We start from the raw sequence: 232 nt of genomic DNA on the forward strand, positions 1-232 counted from the left end.
GATCCATGCATTGGCATAGAACTCTTGAACCATTAAGATTCCGACTTGTTGAATGTGGTTGGTAAGAACTTCCCAACCTCTCCTTCGGATCTCATGTCGGATCTCCGGATATTCACTCTTTTTGAGTTTAAAAGGGACCTCGGGGATCACCTTCTTCAAGGCCACAACTTCATAGAAGTGGTCTTGATGCACCCTTGAGATGAATCTCTCCATCTCCCATGACTCGAAGGTG

Source organism: Arachis duranensis, chromosome 10, assembly GCF_000817695.3.
Source record: "Arachis duranensis cultivar V14167 chromosome 10, aradu.V14167.gnm2.J7QH, whole genome shotgun sequence".
NCBI classification, from domain to species: domain Eukaryota; kingdom Viridiplantae; phylum Streptophyta; class Magnoliopsida; order Fabales; family Fabaceae; genus Arachis; species Arachis duranensis.